We start from the raw sequence: 23,202 nt of genomic DNA on the forward strand, positions 1-23,202 counted from the left end.
TCCAAAGACGGCCGAGCACGTAGAACGCCATTTGACGGACGGGCCAGCAGGGGAGACGGGGAGGGCGACCCGAAAGCCGTCTCCGTGGAGGCAAATTATTTTGACGTGTGAAATGTTTTGTGAAACCTAAAGCGAATTAGAGGAATTCGTGAAAATGTTTTTCAAACTTAAAACAAACTACATATGGGTAGAAAGGGAGAAGTCGGTGTCCCCACTGCGGTTCCCTACCCACCCTCGCCACCAGGAACCACGGTCACCGTCGGGCCGGGGCTTGTGCGCACGTGTCAGACGCGGCAGAGACAGCGAGCAGGCGGCTGCAGGACCGGCCACGTCCTTCCCAGAGCCACCCCCGTGCATTTGTCACCGCGGCCCGGAAGCAAGTCTCGGCCTCTTGTGCAGGGCTGCGCACAGATACGTCGCCACTGGAGGGTGGCTTCTGTGCAGAGAACATGGGTACATTTACGTGGCTTAAAGGAATATTTAATACCTGAACACGCAACCAGGAAAGTTACAACTTAAGTTCCTGAGTTTCCCTGTGGATTCGGGTCCCCTGCGGCCATCGCTACTCCACGTGTGTGTCTCGTGAAGTCAGAGTCGTCCTGTTGTCCTTCCATAAGTTGATGTCCTTCCATAAGTCGGCCATCTGATTTTCTCAGACTCCAGTGTCACTTATAAAAGAGCTAATGAGTTGAAAACAAACAAACAAAGAAACAAAAACCGTTTCAGGTTTTCAGCACATCTGAAGAGCCAGGGTGTCTGGGGCTCTTTTACACAAGCTCTGAATCTGGGAGGATTCACCTTCCCGACAAGAAAACGTACCTCGATATTTGGGCAGTCTGCGGCAAAAGCCTTTGAAATCACTTGAAGGCATCATGCCTTCGACTTCTCTTGACATAAAGCTGTTCGAACAACCTGAAATTTTAAGCAGTTTCAGATCACCAGCCCATACTTCTCATTCGGGGTCTATGCTTCGGGCTGTGGGTTGGGATCAGTCGGCTCTGTGGGATTGTAACATCCCTTGTCCAGAGTTCACCATGGGGGTGAGGGGGTCTCCGCTGACCCTGCGGGAGCCGCAGCAGGGGGCGCTGGCGAGCACGGCAGGAACAAGTCCATAGCAGGGAGGGCGTGGACGGTCAGGGGCAGCGGTCCAGTCTCCGCACGTGGATATCAACACTAACAGCCACCAGAGCCAGACGCAGGATCAAAAAGCATCCAATAACTAGAGTCTTTTTTTTTAATGTTTGTTTATTTACTTTGAGAGATAGACAGAGTGTGAGCAGAGGAGGCACAGAGAAAGACACACAGAATCCGAAGCAGGCTACAGGCTCTGAGCTGTCAGAGCCCGACGTGGGGCTCAAAACCGTGAACCGTGAGATCATGACCTGAGCCGAAGTCGGACGCTTAACCGACTGAGCCACCCGGTGCCCCAAGGTGTTGTTTTAAACTGAGAAGCTCTGTGGTGCTCCCTGAAGAAACCATTGTCATACATCTTAGTTAGCTAGATGTTATAGTAAGGAAATTGTTAGAAATACAAGGAGAGATTTAAGTGTCCATCAAGAGTTATCAGAGGTGAACACATCTCTCAGCCTCAGATCAAGTGGAGGAAAACAACAGGGTCTGTGAAATGTAATAAATAAATCGTAAATTATTAGCTATAGAGCAGACTGCTTCTGGAAGACAAACACTTCCCTGTCGCTCAGAGTAATAATCAAACATTTGTAGAAAATAATCCTATGCAAGTTTTCAAAGGAATCATTAATGATTTTATTGGCTGATGCATTCATACCACAGTTTAAAGACAATAAAAGAAAATTAAAAACAAATAACAGGGGTTTAAAATAAAACCAATTATGCAATTTGAAGAATAAAATCCTAATCACTATTCAAAGAGAAAATAAAGACTCCAATTAAAGACTGATTTAAAAAGTAAAATGAGCCTGACACAAGAAAACAAACAGGATACGGCAAAAGCTGAATTCAGAGAAAACATAAATATTTAAGTGCTTTTATTATTTAAAAAAAAAAAGAAATAAAGAATTGTTGTCGGGTTTTCCCTGCTGTATTATTTCAAGCTTTTAAGGAACACAGAATTTCCAGGGCGCCTGGGTGGCTCAGTCGGTTAAGCGTCCGACTCTGGCTCAGGTCATGATCTCACGGTTCGTGACTTCAAGCCCCTGCATCGGGCTCTGTGCTGACAGCTCAGAGCCTGGAGCCTGCTTCAGAGTCTGTGTCTCCCTCTGTCTCTGCCCCTCCTCTGCTCACGCTCTGTCTCTCTCTCTCTCTCTCTCTCTCTCTCTCTCAAAATAAAGAAATAAAAACATTTAAAAAAAAAAAAAAAAGGAACGCAGAATTTCCATGCTTGGCCGAATCGGGGAAGAAGGAAATCTCGAATTATTTCATGACACCTCCATCAATGGCCTTGATGCTGAAATCTTACTGAGATCAGAAGAACACAAGCACTTAATATTTCTTAAGAGCATCTTGGTTTCAGTAAGTTGGTGTTTTCTCAATCTTCTATGATAGGCATGTATTCCTTGCATTAAAAAAAGCAAATGATTCTTCTCAACAGTAACACGATGAAAAGAAAGCCTTTTCCGGGACAGGCTGGGAGTCCCAGACAGGGCCAGGAGGGGGTTCCTTTATTTCCTGGCCCGTTTGCATGTCATCTGCACGAGTCAGAGGTGACTTATGACTAGATGCTCCAAGCCCCCTTCCTGCCATCCCAGTGGTTGGGGAGTGCGAGGTGGCGGCTGATGCAGCCTGCCCTGCCCTCGCCGCCATGGCGGGAAGGGACCAAGGATGGGTCCAGCTCTAGTCCTCCCGGACTCAGCTCTGGGACAGCCTGACCTGTCCTCGACTGTGGGGCCTCGTGTGCACATTACCCACTCTGCAGCGAGTCTAGACGCTGGGGTGGTTCTCAACAGGGCACCTAGTGAGACCTTGTCATCCAAGGTGCCGTGTCTGTTCCAGCATGCCCGTGGCTGTGCTCAGCTTGCCCTGGGGCGGCCGTGGTCCGGGCAAACGTTCGGGCAATCGCATGGCACTCTCACTCCATTTACGCTTGCACCAAAGTCTCCCATGTTCAACTGCCACTTCTGGAGCTCCTGTGAAGGGCAGGGACCAGAGAGGTGTCTTCCAGAATCACCTAATGCCACCCTCACAGCCTTGCTGTGAGCTCAGGCTCCTGGGTGACATTCACAGAGGGACACCCACCCGAGCCGAGTGCCCATCAGCGGTGGGTCTGTCTGGCTTCCAGCTCTGTGGATGTCACAACTCCTGTGCTGCCTCTCCAAAAAAGGCATTCTCTGACCTTGTAAAGTATCCAACTTTCTATTCCCCATTTTTATACAAAATGCCATATTGCAGAGGGGGAAAAAATCCTTTGTTCCTGGCATTTACAGTGGTTATACAGCTACTCAGCTACTTGGAACAACACTGCTGAAAGCATAAACTGCTTACGTCTGGTCTGAGTCCCTAACAGCACAATCTGTAAACAAATAATAAAGTTCCAAGCAGCTGCAGTGACATAACGCAAGCAACTTCATCTACGGTCATGGGGACGGGTCGGAAGTCCAATGGACTTAACTCTGTGACCCCTGATGTCTCATTCGGAAACTGGGGTGGGAGCCTAGGGGAACCCAAAGTTATTACCAGCACCTATTCTGTGATGTTCCAAATCAGTGGTGAAAAATGGTTGTTTCCACCCAATTAATTACCTCGGAGGGTGCGCTAACTCCAGTTACAAAGTTATGCAGGTGCTAGCGGGCGTCGTCCAGCTCCACTCCACAAAATGAAAAAGCACATGGCTTTTCTCAATTACCTTTTCGAGTCTCTACTTTTGGATTGATTCAGGCCTGTGCCTTTTATTTGCCTATTTCTGCAGTGTGGGAAAAGTGCCTCATTCGTAAAAGCCAAATATAGCACAGGACCTCCTTGTTACAACAGGATCCCGGGAACCGAGTAGCTTAGAAGTTATCAGGAGATGGGCTATAATGAGGCTAATTCTGGTCAGGTTTAATTATGTAAAGTTGGGCTGCGGAAAGGCACGGTCCACACGGCAGGCAGGCTCCAGGATGGGGGGCTTTCAGTGACAGCAGATGGGGCAGGACTTGTCACCAACCACTCCATGAGCCACGTACTCCCCTTTCAGATGCCTTCTTGTCATTGAAAAGCAGGTGTCAGAGGGGAAATGTCATTGTGAAAGAGTTCTGTATTGGGAATTAGTTATCCCGTCATGATGCTGTGCCATTCACTTGTACAGCAGTTATTTTAAGCTCTCTGTCCCTTTACAGAGCCAGTTCTCAATTATCCATCACAAGAGAAGGTCAGTGGCAGGAGTGAACCCGATTGACAGGCAATTAAAAACAATGTACATTTACCTTTAAAATGAGCTGCATAGTGAAAACAGGAAAAAGATACCTTGTAGGTTATTAAATTACCAAATTCTGTGAATTATTATAAAAACAACATTAAAATATGTTGACTTTTAAATCAAATTGTAAAACAGCAACACATCTCCCTCTGCACAGCTCAACCACGCATCCCCTAAAAAGGTCACTTCTAATTATTTCTATTATTAGTTCCTCTGTCTATTTTTACCTCCATATATCTTAATAACATGTTTATAGCATATTTGTTGCAATATCCATTTTTGGTATTATTTATTGACTTCCCACTCTGGGAGATAGAATTTTAGCTCCTCACCCTGCCTCTCCCTCTCTGCCTCTGACTATTTTCAGCTCCCGTGTTAATTACTTTTTCACATGAGATCACATCATTAGAATTCTACTTCTTGTTCCATTAAATATGGAGAAAATATTTCCTTACCTCGGAATACAAGATTGTAACAGCTTCACGTTTCCATGTATCCATCATCCCTCCTTCCCACCTCCAAAATCCTCTTTATATTTTACTTTTATATGGTCAACCTTGATGCCATTGGCATTTTATTCCATAATATCATAATTAAATATTTTCTGATTTCTGTTTGATTGATTCCAAAGCCTGGGAGATCACTGAACCATGTTTACATTACGGACTTTGTACATTATTAACTGCAAAGTGGAATCATATGTTTTCATTGTATTCCCTTCCTTTTATAGCTTTTTGGTTTCTCTGGAGTTTCTAATTGCCTTGCTTTTCTGAATCAATTGATTTTGCTTTGTCCTTAAAAAATAATATTTTAAGGGCGTATGAAATCAATGAACTCTCCCACCATCATGATTTTTTTTTCTCCCCCAGGGACTTCCCTCCTAGAGACCTCTGTTCTCTGGGGCTTATTTTTCTCTAGGCCTGTCATCCCGGGACTTAAATTTCTCAGTGTCCTGAGTGGTACCCACTGTTCTCCCCAGTCCATATCTTTTTGATTGTCTTTTTGATTTCCACATTCTTGTTTTGGAGTACCTCCTCGAGTAATATCCTTACAAAAGATTGGTGCTTGGGACATAAGCAATGAATGCTTACACATTTACACTTTATTTATACTATTCTCATAGTTAGTTTGATTTATATCTAAGATTTGGGAGCCTGAGACAAGGCATTAGATGCAAGCACTTTTTGGGGGAAGTACTCCCAGGAAGTTCTGGTAGGAAGGTAGGAAAGCGAGGAAAAGAAGAAAAAACAAACCAGCATCCTCTGCCTTCGTGTGTAGGTTACCACTGTGAGCAAGTGAGCACCTCTGGGAGACTGTTTGATAGGTATGGCCTCCAAGCTATCTCAATCAGAGTAATTAACAACAACAACAACCATCAGGCACTATAAGAGGGCTTCTCCCAAGAGTGTTAACTGCCTAGAGCTTCCAACCTGAAGGTTGGCTTCTTCAACCAGAGAAAGCCCTTTGGCAAAGATTTGCAAGTGTCATACCAGGAAGCATCAATCTGCTCAGGGAAGTTCATGGCAAAGGGGTATATGAGGGCACAAGGGTGGCTGCCTCTGCAGGTATATAATTCTAGATGGAAAACAACATTCTCTTAGAAGTAAGTTCATGCTCACTGTATTCTAGCATAAGTTCCTTGCTTCTTGATTATTTTAAAAATGCAATATCTCCTATCATTTCCTCTGAGACTATTAGAGCTATTGTCAATGTGTTCTTGTGTTCCCTAAGTTGTTCCTCTTCCCCAGAGCCAGGCTGTCCTACTGCCTGGATTATGATGCACACAGGTGGGGCTCACCAACCAACAGACTTCACATTAGGCTGAGTTAGTTGTGAACCAGTCATTACATTAGGAAAGTCCAAAGTGCCAGAGTTAAGATAGCTATTCTACGAGGCACCAACTCCACACATTTGAGTTCTGGCTCTAATTATCTTCCTGATACTTGTCTTAATTATTTTTGAAAGAGTGGTTTTGGGGAAGAAATCTACTGAGAGCTGGTCATGTTCCTTGAGATGTTTATAAGAACTCCAAGCAAGAGAAAAAAACAAACAAACAAACAAACCTCCAAGCAAGGGTGCCAAATAGGCGGTTTGTTTGATACAAGTCTTGTTTCAGAGTGAGGTCCGACCTGGAGGCATGACTGTCTGGGTTGTTGGTCTCTAGATGTTGTTTAAGCCACAAGACCAAATGAGATCTTTGAGAGAGGAAGAATACAGACAAAGAGAAGAGGTCCAGGAATTGAGCCTAGAGGACTGAAGAAGAACCAGTGAAAGCGGGCAGCTGAAAAGGACAGAAATGTATTCCCTCCCAGTCCTGGAGCAGAAGTCTTATGTGGGAACATCTGCAGGGATGGGTCCTTCTGAGGCCATGAGGGAGAGTCCATTCCAGGTCTCTCCCAGCCTCTGGTTGTCTGCTGACAATCTGTGGCATGCCTGGTGTCCCAGGTGCACCTGGCCCCTCCAACTTTCCACCCTCACAAGGCATTCTACCTGTGTCTCTTCACATTGTCCCTTCTGTGTGTGTGTGTGTGTGTGTGTGTGTGTGTCCATGTCGAAATGTCCCCTTCTTATAAGAACATCACTCGTATTGGATTCTGGCTCACCCTAGTGACTTCATCTTAACTTGAGTACCTCTGTGAAGACCCTATTTTCAAAGAAGGTCACATTCTGAGTCGCTAGGGATTAAAACTTCAACATACATTTGGGGAAAACACAATTCAGCCATAATGCCCTCTTGGCTCATTTCCTCATCCCCGGATCTCAGATCCAGCCACACATCCTCTGCAACCCCACGCAGGACTGTGTCTCAGTTGAAACGCTGTTTGTCATGTACATGTCTGTGTCTGCCACCACGTTCCTTGGACACTTTCCAAAAGGTATATTTAGTTTTTCTAAAATTTGTTCATGCCAATCCTATTTCTATCATAAATATGTAAAGTAATTAACTGCTATGCAATCTGGTGAATGTGAAAAACAATTTAAAATTTTTTTCAATGTTTATTTATTTTTGACAGAGAGAGAGAGAGACAGAGCATGAGCAGGGGAGGGGCAGAGAGAGAAGGAAACATAGAATCCAAAGAAGGCTCCAGGCTCCAAGCGGTCAGCACAGAGACCGACGCGGGGCTCGAACTCACAGACCGCGAGATCACGACCTGAGCCGAAGTCGGACGCTCAACCGACTGAGCCACCCAGGCGCCCCTGTGAAAGCCAATTTAAACGCAGGGCAATATTTGCTAGCAAGAAGAGTGACTTCCAACAATTACCATGAAATTAATATTGGATAAAGTAGCCCTAAAAGATTGGAACAATGGCTTAGGAATCCAGAAGGATACTTCACTCAAGTTGTTGTGCAAGTGTCTTTATGTTCTTGACCCAGTTGGAGGAAACCCAGCCTCTAAACTGAAATCGTATACTATGCAGATGTATAAAAGAGGGGAGAAAAATCTGCTCCACTCCAGTCAGTAAAGTTGTGCTCAGAGAAAAAGCCTGAACTGCACACTGGAACATTGGCAGGTCAGTGCCAAACATTGGTTTAAAATGGAAATGAAATGTTTAAGGTGTTTGTTATTATAATTCTTCCCCTCAGCTGCATTCCGTTAACTCCAGATACCAGCCCACATGTCTCAGAAGGACGTTCCTACCTTAACATCATGTTTCCCGGTTGAGGCTCAGAGCCATTAAATACCGCATGTCTCTACGTAGCTGAGGCAGGCCTGAGCCTGGGCGGTGCAGTCTCGTTTATTATTTGTTTTAATTTTGATTATTTTTATTTGATTTTTTTATTTTTATTATAATTTTATATTATATTATTATTTTATTTATTTTTACTTTATCATTTTATTTTATTATTATTTTACTTTAATTTTATTTTAATATTTTTTATTTTATTTTTTATTTATTTCGAGAGACAGAGAGAGTGCAGAGGAGGGGATGAGAGAAGGAGAGAGAGAGAATCCCAAGCAGGCTCCACACTGCCAGCATGGAGCCCGATGCAGGGCTCGAACCCGTGAACCTCGAGATTACGACCAGAGCCGAAGTCAAGAGTCGGACGTTTAACTGACTGAGCTCCCCAGGTGCCCCTGGGCAGTGTCGTTTCAGAGCATGGCTGCTGATCCCTCCGGTGGGAAGCAGGTTGACTCATGGAAGGACCCAGAACTGACCCAGGGAAGTCTGATGAGTCACTATCTAGTGAACAAGAGGCATGGTTAAACGTTCACACACACATTTCAATCTTTCTTTCATTGTGTCTCAATTCTCCTTCCAAGCCCCACGCTTGGTTTTCATGTTTCAGTTTCCTGTAGAATCCTGGGGGGAAAGCCAGCAGTTGTTGCCCGGGAAGACAGACTCATCCATTCGTGTACTCATATGTGGAGCTTGCAGCAGACAGAAGGGGGTCTCCTCCTGTGCCTGGGATGGTTCCAGACACCTGCAGACTCAGTAAATCCCAGAGCAAGTCAGACAGATCGGACCCCCTTCTCTCCCAGGGTCATCGGCAAATGGGAGTCCCTGGTGATAGTCAGACAGGACGTGAACGCTGCCGTCCTGGAGCTTATAGGCCACCAGGGAGACTGGAATGTGAGCCGATGACAACAGACCAGGGCCCAGGGGATGGGGGGGAGCGTGGGGTGTGCCCAGGACCTGGAGGAGGGCCCAGGCTCTGGGCTCCATCCTTGTGAACTTTCTCCCGTTCGATCCCCACAGGGCAGCTCAAGGCACAGACGCCGTCCCCAAGTCCCAGGTGCAACAGCACAGGCGATGGCGATGTGGATGGGCGTCCGCAAAGACCCAGCTGGGTCAGCCCTCCTGCCGCCACCTTCCCTTCCTTCTCCACAGGCAGAAGCCCCTGAATGGAGACGGACGTGGTCAGGGGTTCCTCAGCCGGGGGGGGGGGAGGAAGGACCGTACGTCTCTGGCTGCCGCTTTTCCTTCAGGGCTCAGAAGCCTCGGTGCGCGGTCTGCATTTGCACACCCGTGCAGGAGATCCCCACTGGGCAGACGCACGCCCCCCGACGTGTGTTAAAACAGGGCCGCTCTGGCAAGTCGGCTGAAAACATTCACGTGTCTTCTTCCCTCCAAAGGTGACCCCTCGGCCGACACTTCAACACAGGCGGGCAAGCTGTGGCCGGCCCCCAGCCCCCCGCTCCCGCGTCCCCCTCCTGAAGTCGGCACTCTCCGAAATGTTGCCAGGGTCGGCGGCTCTGTGATCGATCCGGCCGGTTTCCGGGTGCTCCTGGGCTGGCAGCGGTACGCTCTGAACCGTGTCAGCTGGCGGGGACCTTCGCGTCACGGCCCGAGTGCGCCCGGGAAAGGTGGCCGTCTGGACAGGAGCCCTTCGGGGGCCTTGGGCGGTGCCGGGAGAGCTGCGTCGGGGAGAAGGGGAAGGCGCGCAACGCGTAGGACGCTTCATCTGCGGCAAGGACAAACACGCCGTTTGCTACGAACCCCGTCGGGGCAGGTGGGCAGTGGGCAGACTGCTCTTCGGTGAGACACGTGGATTATATTTTGTCATCACGAAAGCAAAACGGATCTTGAGCAACTTGGGAACACGTCAAATAATAAACCTCTCTAAACGGACCGTTAAGCCTCCTCACCAAGGTATCCCTACCCCTGCACTTACTGTGTGGTCTTAGTTTCCTCCTCAGCCTTCGAAAACGTGGATAGATGGATTTAACATAGACAAGGAGCACGTAAGTTTACAAAAACCATATGTAAATGTGGGTTATATGTAAATAAATACACGTGTGTGTGTATATATGGTTTTCGTGGATTTTTTCAGTGTCCTGTTCATACAATTTACTATCTTGCTTTTCTCACTTAACATCAAAACAATGGATTATCTCTGCGTCTTTGAACAGCTGCTAAAACGCGGCTTCCGTGCGCCGGGGTGCCCCATCATCTGGCACACTGGCCTGAGCTGATTCAGCATCGCCCGGACCTCACGGGGGTGGGTCTTTTCTAGTATTTCCCCTTGCTTTCTAGGAGGTCCCCTGAGGTTAGACTTACATCAATGTTTTTCTGACTTTCTGGTGTCCTTGGGATTTTTGTTTTTCTTTTTCCATCAGGGGAATCACAAGGTCAAAGCAATGAAACAAAATGGGAGCTCTGGATAAGAGCTCCCAAAAGGCTCTCTGGTGGGGCTCAGCCGACTTCTGCACCCCCCACCCACCCAGCCACGGGACCAGTTTCCCGGCACCGTCACCAACACTGGCCACTAGCACGAAGCTCAGTGTCAACGCAAAGGGTGAAAAATGGTCTTTTTAATTTTTTTAAATTTTATTAATCTGTATGCCTTTTCTCACCATGAGGCTGGACATTTTTCAAAAGTATACTGGGCATTCTGGATTTCTTTTCCCGATTAGACTGTTTCTATCTCTTCCACTTGGTTTTCGTGTTTTTCTTACCCACCTCTAGGAAAATAATTGGAATTAATGTTCTGGTCCTTGCATAACATTTTTGAAATGGTCTCAATTGAAGAGGGAAAAGACTGGACTCGGTGCTTTCCCCAGGCCTCGTACGCATTTTCCGGAGACGTTTAAAAGGTCAATGCTACTTCAAAGTCAGACTTCAGCCTGAATGGACCGCCACCAGAAGGCAATACGGTTTTAGATATGTTCCACCGGTTTTGACTTCTTAAAATGTCAAGCTCATAAATTCACCCCCTCAGACAAACCCAGGTGCCGATCACCCCTCACCAGATACTCAGCCATGAGGACATTTGGAGCCTTGAGCCACGGTCCCACAAAAACCACATTCCGTCCTTGTCTGTCAAAAGCCTGGGGTTTAGATGCAGTGATGAAATTCAAATTCCCTGTCTCTACCCTCTTTAAATTCTACTCACTCATTTTTTCTTCTCCAAATCCAGTAATCTGGGGTTAAAACATAAAAAACACCTACAGTTTTGGTGCAGACAGAATCAAGGATAACTTTTTAGTCTCCGAAGGTTTAATAGATGCCCAGAATAGATCTTTCACCCTAAAGTGACGACCTCTGCCTCTGCCTTGGCATCGGGGGCCGTGAGCCCTGTACTCCCCTCAGAGCGGCCCCCCTCCCGGACCTGGACCCAGACCCCGGTGGGGCTTGGAAGCCGGTGAGATGGGGCGGACGGGGAACCGAGGGTGGCCCTGGGGAGTCACCGCCAGGCGAGTCCACCGGAAATGACGGGAGCTCATTTCTGACTACAGGACAGAACTGAAGCGCCCTGGGTCCCGTGCCCCCAGCAAGAGGCTAATGAGGGCTCACCCCTCCCTTCTTCGCCCGGGAGGATATGCGGCCTGCTGATGTGCCCGGGATGTGCCGTGACTGTGCCCACACTGCGGCTCCGCTCAGCTGCAGATAAACCAATGAGTCACTCGCTGGAAGCCTCCATTTCCTCATCGGTGGCACCAAGGGACAAATCTGTTCCTGACTGTAAGAGCCAGCAAATGAACCAGGTCTGCATTTAGGTCCTGCTCTGTCACCACGGGACCAGCTACAACCTGCCGGGCGGGGGGTGGTGGGCGTGACTCCGGGGCATCTGAAGGGCCGGAGGACGCCCCTCGCAACGCCAGGCTCTGAGGCCCGGGCAGAGGAGGGGACGCGGAGAACCGCCCTCCGCACAGGACGCGCTGCTAACGGTGATAAAGACGGGGGAGCCGGGCCGACCGCGGGCTGCCTGCTGTGGCGGAAACAAACCTGTCACTCCAGCCGCACGTCTGCCTGGAGGACCCGAGGGAGGCTGTAACCCCTTCACACCTTATTGCCGGGAAGTGACTTTGTGATTTGACACATTAAAAACAGGTTCAAGCGAGGCTCCTCTCCAGTGAGTTGGAACCTCCGAAGTGACAGGCCTGCCTTCCCTCCTGCACACGCTGGCACAGACAGGAGGCTTCCAGAAAGAAGGGCTGGGGAGGGGCAGGTGGGGGGCTTTCCTGGAACACTGTGTTCTCGGTGCTCCCTGTACTACCAGCAAGACCGGGCCAGTGGTTGAACTGAGTCCTGGAATAATTAGTAACAAGAACAAGGAGGAGCCTCTAATTCCGGACCCCTGGTGGGTGGCGGGGCTCCCACGGGGAATTCCTGGGGCACGGCGCCCGCCCAGACCTACAGAGCGACTGTCCAGACCAACACCAGTCGGCGATCGACCCTTCCCACCCGCGGCCTGACCCTGCCCAGCCCCGCACCTGCCCGGCCCCAGCCCCGCTCGGCCCAAGGCAGGGAGCGGCGCCCACGGAGTCCGGCGAGTCCGCGGGTGGCCAGCAGAGGGCGTGCCTCCCGGAGCCGCGCTGGGCCGCCGCGGCCCGCCCCGCCCCGTCCCCGGATCCAGCCCCGGACCCCCACCCCGGACTCGGACCCCGACCCGGACCCCTCCAGAGTCAAAGGGAGTGTGCCCGCCCGGCCGGAAGTCCGGGGGGCCGAGGGCCCGGGGTTCCGGACCGGCCGGGCGAGGAGCGGCGCGCGGCGCGAGCCAAATGCGTTTGTGCCACCTGTTGGCGCCGCGCCCGCACTGCACGCGCCGGGCGAGGAGGGGGCTGGCCCGGGGAGCCGGGGGCTGGGTGGGCGCTGGCCCGGGAGGGGGGCCCAAGCTGGCAGGGGCGCAGCTCCAGGGAGGGGGGTGCACCGGGCGGGCGGGGCCGGGGCCGCGCTGCTCTGGGAGCGGGACGCGGGGTACGTCCCCTGTTTTTAATATCGCAACTCTTCTAAACTTAGTCTCGCTGTCATTTAATGTTTCGATTAGATTCGCTGGTGTTCTCTTCACGTTCAAGTTGACCAGCGTGCGTTATCGTCACGGGGAGGAAAGCACTTACAAATGGCACCCGTGTGCCTCCGTCTTCCCTGTGCACGTGGATTTTCAATCTTTTTAACGAATGTATCTTTTTGCAAACGTGCCAGCTGCGACGTGCTTGTGTGAACTACTCAGGTCGGTCACGGAGACCACGAACTGCTTGGAGTTCGGACTGACGAACAACGGTGTTGGTAACCAATTTTGTCAGCTGTAACCCTTTCTTCAGGTACTGGGTTTGTGTCCCACAAGACACCCGTTTGAAGGCACGGGGCATTTGGTCTCCCCTGTGTCTCCTGGTCTTAGCCTGGCATCCTGAACACCTAGAAGGGGGACGCGAGGCGTGGCTCTGCTCCCAGGTCAGCGCCCCCCACCCCCCGCCCGTTCCTGTTAAGAGGAGAGGGGGACCCACCCAAAGCTCGGAGCAACGTGGGTGTTTGCCGTCTCCACCTCAGGCCGGGGGTGTGGAGGCAAGGTGGGGTTTCCCAGCGCCCAGTTGCGCCCCGTTCGTATTTTATCATGAAATGTGTGCACCACAAAAGCGTGAAAGGAGCCCCCAGTTCCAGCTAGTGACATCCTATTAATAGAAGTAGAAGGTGGACGTTTTAAATGTACACATCGGGAATGCCAAGGCACACCTTTCAGTCTGAGGGCAAATGCTGGGTCCTTCTTACTTCCCCTTGCCCTCCGTGTGACACGTGTCTTTCCCTTCCTGTCACTGAATAGAGCAGGGATCTTATCGCTCACCGTGGTCAGCAAATCTTCTCCAGCGGTTCATGTTTATTGGTATATTTTTGGTGTATACAACTTTGTGTGCATGAGCTAAAGACATCTAGCTCTTTAATGTGAAAATGCACCTCATTTATGACTCAAAAATGTATCCGGAGATACCTTGGCTGTATAAATGTGAGGAGTGCAGAAAAGCGGGAGAAATTCCACTGTTGTCAGTATATATATTATATATATAATACTATATTAGTATAATATTAATTATGTTAATATATAATTTCACGTATAATTTTATATATGCTACTTATAGATACATAGGTTAAAAAAAACTAGGGATTGTCTATATTCCAGATTATATGTACAATAAGTAGGGCTGTTAGCAGAATATTTATATTCTATATTGTATGTAAATAAAAGCATAATATATAATATACATTATATGTCAACTATTAGGATACAAAATTAGGTTATGAGAAAGCTAGCCTAAGTTCAGCGCTGGAATGAGGTAGGGTAGGGTAGGGAAGAGGGAGCATTATTTCTTACTAATAGAACCTCCATATGGGGTCCAAGTTCAGTGACTTAACTGGGACCTACAGGTGACAGCAGGTTTTAAGTGTCACCAATAATTAATGTGCATCGTAGCATTCTTAACAGCACCTCCCCCACCCTCCAAACAAGTGAAGGGGACAGCGCTGTCCTGCCCTTCTGACCAAGCAATGGGTCAAAATCTGGCAACGGAAGACGTGGCACAAGTCTCTGTGAAACAGCCCAGCAGCAGGTGACATTGAAATTGCGTGTTTCCTAGGACAGGGTGGGGAGAACAGACACAAATTTCAGTCGATAGCCCAAGGTCTTTAATATGAGGAGTAAAGAAATCTCCTACGGGTTAGTGGGAACCTTAGTAAAAGTGACTATGCAAAGATAACATTCTAGTGCCAAGAAAAAGAAGTCACTCCAGCAAGAGAAGTAATCACAATAGAGTCTTTTAAGAGACTGCTAACTGAGATTCAATAATGGGAGTTCAAAGTGGAAATTTTCAAACGCTGGGACCCTCAGTGCAGCAACATAGTGCTGTACCCAGTAAGCGGATACAGAAATGGAGACAGACTAGGAGCCCCTGGGTGGCTCAGTCAGTTGAGCGTCCAAGTTCGGCTCAGGTCATGATCTCATGGTTTGTGAGTTCAAACCCCACACGGGACTCACTGCTGTTAGAGCAAAGCCCACTTGGGATCCTCTGTCCCCCCCCCCTTCTGCCCCTCCCCTATTTGTGCCTTCTCAAAAATAAATAAACATTTTAAAAAACGTAGACAGTAGAACATCAGGTCTACTCTGGACTCTGTGGACACGTGTGTTAGGCACATGACAGGTGAGTAGGGAGCAGGCTGCACACGAATAGTGGACTCTTTGGACACCGTGACTTGGGGCCTTTGAACCCCCAGAAAAGATGAGTGAAGATTTTAATTTACCCCAAGGCAAAGAGGGAAACCAAGCACAAGTAGTAGGAAGAAAGACCGCTGTTTTTTAGAGAATGCTCTACAAATTAAACCGTGTACGGAGGTATAACATTATGCAGCCACTTTTTAAAGTATCTGTCCAGCCAGCGTCTATTGAAGGTTTTAGGCACAGCGCTGGGCACCAGAAGGGCAGAGATGGCTGAGACGTGGGTCAGCGATCACTCAAAACAGAAAGTGATTACAGAGACAGGGGTCAAGAATAGTGGGACGGAAGGAACGTTTTCAGACTTTTCCTACATATTTCCAAGCATATCTATCCATTCTTCAACAAATGCTTCTTACATGTCTAACGTTTGCTGAGCACCATGCTGGGAGCTGAGGCCACAAATGTTAGGGGAAAGTGAAGGTTGTGGCCCTCAAGAAGTTGGTCTAGTAGGAACACGGACGGAGTCGTCAATCACACAAATGCATGTAAAGTTAGACCTGTGCTCATCCGTGGCTCAGGAGTGCACAGGACTCTGGGACATCACGGTAGATTCCACCTTCCCGGGGAGGTCAGACACAACTTGCCAAGGAAGGGATGGCGGAGCTGAGCCGTGCTAGGACAGATGGATTAAGGATGGCCATAAACTCTGTCAAGAGCCCCGATCTCCTCCTTCTCCTCTCCACGTAGGGCTGGCCCCAGGCTCTCACCACGACAAGGAGTAACTGCAGAGGTAACGGCCACGTGACCCCCAGGGCCAGGTGAGGAAAGGCTGCGGCTGTGGCCGCGGTGTCTAGACTCACTCACTCGTTCCTGCCTCTGCTCTTGGAACTCAGCCGCCGTGCTGAGAGCAGCCCAAGCCACATGCAGCAGCCGTCACCGAGGGGTCCCGGACAGCAGGCGGTATCGCCGGCCACCTTGGAGACCCAGCCCGGCTGAGCTTTCAGACGCCTGCAGCCCAGCCTGCACCTGCCCACAGCATGTGAGCAGCCCGGAGCGAGAATCACCAAGATGAGCCCTTCCAGAACTCCTGGCCCAACAGACCCTGTGGCCATAACGACCGGTAGTCACTCTGTATGCACTAAATGTTGGCGTTTTGCTGCACAGTATTAGAGACCCGGGACAGAATGTGGCCCTAGGAGGTGAGATGAGAACAAAACCTGAGAACATGGCATTGGTTTTGAGACGAGGTGCAGACAGAAGTTGAACGGCCCTGACGAGACTGTCGGAAGGCCTCGAGGACAGAGAGGAGGGTGGGGCCAGAAGCCAGAGAAAAGGAGCCCCTGTTATGTGGGGCACAGGCTTGTAGAAAACGTACCTGACAGTCACTAAAGACATCTTGAGGGCCAATACTGGAAGTACCTCCCACCTCCTTGCTGCCTGTGAAGACGGGGCTGGAGGAGAGATGGAGTGGAGACAGTGGACTTAGCTTTTTAGCAGAATGAGCATGAAACGTAAAGGGACCAGGATAGTCTTTTCAGCCAGCAAATGGCTCACAATGCAGAGCTGGCCTTGGGGCAAAGGTCAAAGTGCCAGGAAAACAGAGCCTCAGGGAATTCAAGGCGTAGCTCTGAGACCCTTCAAACGTGTATCAGAATGATTCAAGGTAAGATATCACACACCCTCTCCATCAAACAAACAAAAATAGCCCTAGGGACAGTAGTGCTTCAAAGACCCGGCAGGACATTACTCTGTGCCGCCTCACAGGCAGCCAAAGCAGAGGAGGGTTTATCTTGAATAGATTAGTGAAAGTGCCTTGGTCTAATGGAATGGATTATAAATTGATACATAAACCCCCCCCCCCCCCCCGGAGTTTTTAAATGAATTAACACACTTGACTGACAAGGGCCTGGGCGGGACTGGGAACTCACGGCAGAAGTGACGACAAGTGCCTGGAAGGATTCAGAAAAAGTGTCTCCAGTGGCTCCCCGCACCTCCTTCTCCCCTTTCAGAGCGGGGGGGGGGGGGGGGGGGAGGGGTCCATCACGGCATCCTTCACTCAGTGTCACTGCTCTGTGCTGGGTGTGTGGCAGGAAATCTGTTTAAATTAGGGGACTTGGGAGCAAGAGAAAGTGCACTTGAAACATAGGGTTTGACCTGTGGGTTTTGTGGAAAAAGAGGAAACCAATCACAAAATAAATTTTCACGGAGGGGTAGAACAAGAGGGACATTCTGGAAAACAAGATTGTAAACATGCTAAGAAGCACCATTAAAACAAAGTCAGCAACTGGAAAAATTCACTCCCGAGGAAATAGAAATCATAAAACACTCTAAAGAGAACTTTAGGATTAGTATGTTTAACATTTAAAAAAAAAAAAAAAGAGCAAACAGGAAATGTATAAAGGGCCACCATAAATCAAGGACAACTGAATGTTAAGAACTAATTTAAAATGCTAAAAGTGAAAAACATGTAGCTCGTTGGAGAAGTAAATGTGAAATAAGTACATGGAAGGACGCGCATGCTTATCTTTTAGAAATTGTCTGTGAAAGCGAGGGCGACGGGATAGGAAAACAGTGTGGTCCAAGGAGGGGCCCTCAACACCACCACCATGGGAAAAGCCTGATCATAATTGCAAAGATACCAAGGATGGTGACAGGAGGCATGTTCGAGAGCCAAAGGGTATAATCCACAGGGCAAGTCTCATGAATTAGAGAGAGTGGGACCTGAAACCAGGTGGAAAGAATACTTCTGTGGGGAAACGTACAGCTTCTCTACAGGAACAAAAACCAAACGGAGGGTGGCACTTGATCTCTGGCGGTCTCTGTTATCTCCAACATTGGGAGATGAGACCAAAGCTGGGTGCTGTTGGGAGGAGGCTCTGAGAACAGGAGGTTGGGAGTAGCAGAGTCGAGGGTGGGTGACAAGCGGTCATGAGCACAGATGGGGACGCTGGGGATGAGGAGGCCTATTTGCAGCCAGGGCTCCTTGGATGTGTAAGCAGGCCCAGCCATCCTGCCGTGAGACTCTTCCCGAGCACCGGCTTCTGACCTAGATCCCTTTTCTAGGGGGCTTAGCTTAAAGGAGCAGCGCCATGACTAAATGCTCACTGAGCATCTCCAATGTCACTACCAGCCTGGAGAGACACCGGGGTAAGCCTCTGGCACTGGGAGAACACCTCCAGGTGCAGTGTTTCTCCTGTTGAACTCTTGAAGTTATTCTAATTATGCCAGTCTCAACTCATTCCATTGCCAATAGAATTCATTATCTCCATTTCCTATATTACCTCCTTGAATCCTTTTTTTTTTTCAGAGCACTTTACAATCTGATTTTTCTCAGTGCGCGCCATAACTTTTGGAACCTTCCTCCGGAAGTGCTGATCTCAGCGGGCTGTATGAGAAGGACAGCACTAAGTGGTCAGTGATCAAAGAAATTCCAATTCCAAATTAAAAAAAAAAAAAAGTAGTAGGGTCTGGCCAGTGCCAGGCTTTGTCAAGGTTGGGATGAAAACGAACCACATGTGGGAATGTGACACCGGACCAGGACGTTGCTGGCCCCTGGAACATGGAGTCTCAGCCGGATAAGAAACATGGAAGCGGGTTGGGGAATGGGCGTGTCCACCAAGATCAAGGGCCGTCTTCGAGTCGTGAGACAGTAACTCTCGGATGTACAGTTCGGCAAGGCCAGGCCATGTGGATGCTGACCTGGTCCAGGACAGAGGATGGTGCGGTGGAGGAGAACCCTGAGCCAGATGCAAATGATGGTCACCCGAGGGAAAGATGTGGCAGAGCCACTGTGGGAGCCCTGAGGGAGGGATGGCTTGCTTTTGGAGCATGTGAGTGAAGACCCCGACATCTAAGAGGAGCAGAAGCAACCAACCTGCAGCCAAGGGGGAGGGGAGCACGACGTCCCACACTCGGCGGCTCCACCAAACCCAGTCCAGCTCGCGCTAGTGATGGACTCGGGCAGAACCCTTGCAAAGCCCCCACCGCCCCTGTGCAAAACGGAGGTGACAATTCGGGACTGCGGGAGGACTAGACGGTCTGCTGGTCTCCCAGAGTGGGCCTACACGTCTGGTACGGTAACGTGTGCCACGATAATGTGTGCCATTGCAGCTCGCGGCCATAAGAGAACAGCAGGGTCTCACCACGTGCCACACGCTGTGCTGGAAGCTGGGAACAAGAAGCTAACGGAGTCACGAGTGTGCAAGGGAGGCAGGACGGCAGGTCGACGGGAGGGATGACCCTGTGCGGAAAACCGGAAGGTCCCAGGCACGTTGGGAGAAAAGGCCCCCAGGAAACCGCACGTTCATAGGCACGTGTGGCCCGGCCATTGTTTGGGAGACAGTTTCAACAGAGTAAAAGCCATTTCCAACGACGTGATGCAAGCCAAGTGGGAGAGAGACTAAGGAGGGTACCGCACACTTCTGCTGTGTAAGCGCGTGCGTTCTTCCTAGCACTTGCAGGGACTGAAAACCTCCCACGGCCTCCCTAAACATCATTGTTACATCTCCTTTCCCCTCCCAGAGGTAAGAAAGTGAGCCTGGGATTGTCTGTCGAGACACGCAGACAACCCTCAGCAGTCAGCAGATGGGAGGAGAAACGAGCTGTATCTTAGCAACAGGACAAACATTTCCTGCTTATTTTTTATTAACATCTTAGGCTCTGATTCAAGAATCCTGTAGGAGTTAGTTTCTGTCACCACACAACTTCTAAGTAGTATCTTTGGAAAATCCTCATGGCGGATAAAATCCAAGATGTTTGCTAAGGGACAGGGCAAAACTTTTTTTTCCGTTTGAGCGAACAGTGACAACCCAGTTAGATCTTCAGTGGTCACTTAACATCGGCGCCTGGTAACTCCTGAGGACAAATCATAGCACGGCCATTCGCTATTACCTGGACGAACATCGGGGATGAGGTAGAGTCCACAGCCGGTTTGCCAAGAGTCATTCCTAGAGATCGGTAATTCCATTTCCCTTGTTGTCGCGTGGCAAAGAGTGTCGATCCCCAAAGCTAGAGCTGGGGAGGAGACACGACTCCCACGAGGACGGCCGGCCACAGGGAAGCAGCAGAAAACGCACACACGAGTTGTCAACGTGTTTGCTCATTTGGAAAGCTGTAAAATCACCAGCGAACGTGGCCTGTGTCCAAGAGTCTGGGTCCACGTGAGAATGAGGACGGAACGTAGGGCTCAAGGAGCACGGTGCCTGACGGACACCTGCCTCTTCTGGAAAAGGGGATGAGCCTCAGAGAGGCGAGGCGGCTCCCCTGGGGCCACCCGGCAGCCACCTGCCCAGCAAGGCTGCTGTCCCACGCCATGACTCCGGGTCTGCACGTGTCACACACTGCACCCTGTCACACCACTCGCCAGTCCTCCCCAGGCTGTGCAGTGAGAGCTGAACGTCCCCGGCACTCGAGGCCCTGGGCAGGGAGATTCCGAAGCAGCCAGCCTCCGAAGAGAGGCCAGCGGGATGGTCGTACGGCACACAGACCCTGGAAACCAGACGGAGCGTGTGTGCTCAGTCTCCCGTCCGCCTACCCCCGACGTCATATATAACAACAGTTTTCTGAACATACGTCTATGACCTTTTCCTAAAACTTGCCCTAAGCTTCCGACCTGTTGGCGAAACTTTATTTCATCCTTCATGACACAAGACATGGTCCGTACGTATGCTCTGCGATGCTGGATGGGTTTCCAGAGCGGCAAAGGGAGGTGATGTAAAAACTAAGGAAATCTGAATGAAATATGGACTGTAGTTAATAATAATGTGTCAGTGTTAGTTCACCACACGCAACAGAATAAACATTCTAATAGAAAACGTTGGTAATAGGAGAAGCTGAGTGCAAGATACATGGGGGCTGTCTGTGCCAACTTCACAATTATCCCGTGAATCCAAAATGTTTTTGAGAAGTAGAGTTTATTTTAAAGCTAGAGAGTTAACCATAACCACACTGCTACAAACTAACAGATAGCAGATGGGGGGCAGCCTCTCAAGAAGGCAACAGACAACGCCCATCGGAATCATCGATTTTACTGTCTTTCCACCCAGAAGCTCCCCACTTCGGGTGTCGAGTCTCAAACATGTTCAAAAGTCCCAAAAAGTGTTATGGACCCAAGTGTTATTGAGATAGAACAGACAGTAAACAAAACAGACAAGCAAGAGGAGATTGTAATGGAGTCTTAGGAGAGAACATAACGTTGTAAATCAAGTTCCAGACAAATCCGAATGACAGAAGAAATGCTTTGACCGCCATGTCATAGTGCCTTACAGAAAGTCACTGACGCATTCCCAGGAAGTACCTCTGGGAGTGATGCTAGCGTTGATTTTAAGTTTCGTCTTTGCTCATTTATAATTTCAGAATTTTCTATACTGAGGAAATGTTTCTGGAATAAGGAAAACATAAAAATAGAGTAAGAGGATTAAAGTGAAATGAAAACATTAGCACTTGTTTTCTATTTCTAAGTATTAAACTATGTATAAACTCTGTAAGTATAAACTATGCATTGCTGAGTATTAACCATGCCAAAGTTGATTCTCCACAATCTTTGAATTCAGACGTAAAATCAGCAAGGGGAATCACACTTTACAAAGCTTCTGTTTTAAAATTTTTTTAATATTGGGGCCCCTGGGTGACTCAGTCGGTTGAGCGTCCGACTTCAGCTCAGGTCATGATCAAAGATTTTTAATGTTTATTTATTTTTTGAGAGAGAGAGAGAGAGAGCGCGCGCGTGCACATGAGTGGGGGAGGGGCAGAGAGAGAGGGAGACACAGAATCCGAATCAGGCTCCAGGCTGTGAGCTGTCAGCACAGAGCCCCATGCGGGGCTCGAACTCGGGAACAGTGAGATCATGACCCGAACCAAAGTCAGACACTTAACCGACAGAGCCACCCAGGTGCCCTGACAAAGCTCCTGTTTTAAAATAGCTTTTTCTGGGCGTCTGGATGGCTCAGCCAGTCGAGCATCTGACTCTTGATTTTGGCTCAGGTCATGATCCCAGGTTCCCTAGATGGACCCCCACATCCGGCTCCTCTCTGAACATGGAACCTGCTTGAGATTCTCTTTCTCTCCCTCTGCCCTCTCCCCTGCTTGCACTCTCTCTCCCTCTCTAAAATGAAATTTAAAAATAAATTAATTAATTAATTTAATTAAATCGCTTTTTCTCACAACTCTCTGTGTCAGTGGACAGAGGGCCAGGGCCTGACTGCTGAGTAAGCTGAGCTGGAAGGTTCTCCTGAGAAATCTAAGGACTTCAGCTCGTACCTTGATGAAATAAACAATCGATTCATCTCTTTCCACCCTCCACCTGTAGGTCTGAAGAATGCATTTGTACCTAACTTTGAACGTGGCAATGAATTCTGCATCAGCATGCGGATGATTAAATGACACAAGTGTATTACCTGTGGGCAAACGCAGCTGTCACATAACACACGGGAGCAGCTCTTCTAGCTGGGAACAGCCTGGGCAACACTGAGGTCATCCCGATTTGAAATAACGCCGTGGAATTCTTAGCACACGTCTTGAGAATGCTGAAGATAGGTGATAGGAACTTCTGCCTGATGTCTTGTTTCCAGGGCAACACTTCTAATAATGCCACCTTCTGCAAGAAACAACGGTGACACCTGAGGACTTCCAAACTGTGCTTCTTCTACGTCCCGGTACTTTAAAACATGACACTGCATTTCCAGAATTAGTCTTGGATAAAACTGGAATTTTTTCCAGAGAAATAATATCGAGAAGTCATAAGATGGCTCGGAACAAGCAATAATGCAATATTTCTCCCCAGTGCTCTGCTGTGGTGCTGATATCAACCAGGAAATACTAACACATATTTTTTATCTTAAATTTTATCCTAGATGGATGCGGAGTGGAGTGAGACACTACTCAAATCTCCCCCAAAAGCAATGACACAGTGGACAATGTTGTCCAGGGCAATATTCTCTGGGACTCTAGAAATCAAATAAAAGCA

The 23,202-nt window shown here is 49.0% G+C and overlaps 1 long non-coding RNA gene across 2 annotated transcripts; it reads right to left on the bottom strand.

Moving 5' to 3' along the window:
- Window positions 1-464: 464 nt before the first annotated feature.
- On the bottom strand, window positions 465-22,827 carry LOC122231956. Of its 2 annotated transcripts, XR_006209273.1 has the most exons (3): window positions 22,634-22,827; window positions 820-912; window positions 465-680 (listed from the first exon to the last, which is right to left on the bottom strand). It is a non-coding gene; the product is annotated as an uncharacterized LOC122231956 (long non-coding RNA). The 2 variants fall into 2 exon arrangements; XR_006209274.1 differs by lacking the exons at window positions 465-680; window positions 820-912 and adding an exon at window positions 21,133-21,618.
- Window positions 22,828-23,202: the final 375 nt, after the last annotated feature.

Source organism: Panthera tigris, chromosome A1 (assembly GCF_018350195.1).
Source record: "Panthera tigris isolate Pti1 chromosome A1, P.tigris_Pti1_mat1.1, whole genome shotgun sequence".
NCBI classification, from domain to species: Eukaryota; Metazoa; Chordata; class Mammalia; order Carnivora; family Felidae; genus Panthera; species Panthera tigris.